Source organism: Octodon degus, unplaced genomic scaffold (assembly GCF_000260255.1).
Source record: "Octodon degus isolate 3935 unplaced genomic scaffold, OctDeg1.0 scaffold00063, whole genome shotgun sequence".
Classification (NCBI taxonomy): Eukaryota; Metazoa; Chordata; class Mammalia; order Rodentia; family Octodontidae; genus Octodon; species Octodon degus.
Window position 1 is genome coordinate 5,465,963 of NW_004524639.1, and position 505 is coordinate 5,466,467.

Sequence of the window (505 nt, forward strand, 5' to 3'; positions counted from 1 at the left end):
GATTCTCAGGATCATTGTCTTGCTAATCTTCTACATATAATTGTATAACTTGTCATGTTTCCTAGTTCTTCTCCTTTTCATCTCTTGATGAGATAAGTCCTTGAGATCCTGTTTTCCTTTTACTTGTATTATATCTTTCTATTTGTGTTTCTTCTTTTGAGCTCTAATTCTAGGGAGACTACACGGTATTTACATATGTGTGTCTGGTTTATTTCACTTATGAGTATATGTTCAAGTGGCATCCACTTCAATATAAAGACTTCAAGTTTATCAATCTTAATAGCTGAATAATACTCCATTGTGTAAAAATACCACAACTTTTTCAACCATTCCTCAGGTGATGGGCATCTTGGTTGATCCCAAGATTTGGCTATCACAAATTGTGCTGCTATAAACATAAGCACACATATATCACACATATATCACATGACATGATGTTTTCATATCCTCTGGGAATATTCCCAGTAGAGGAAGAGCTGGTTTAAATGGGATTTCCAGTCCAACT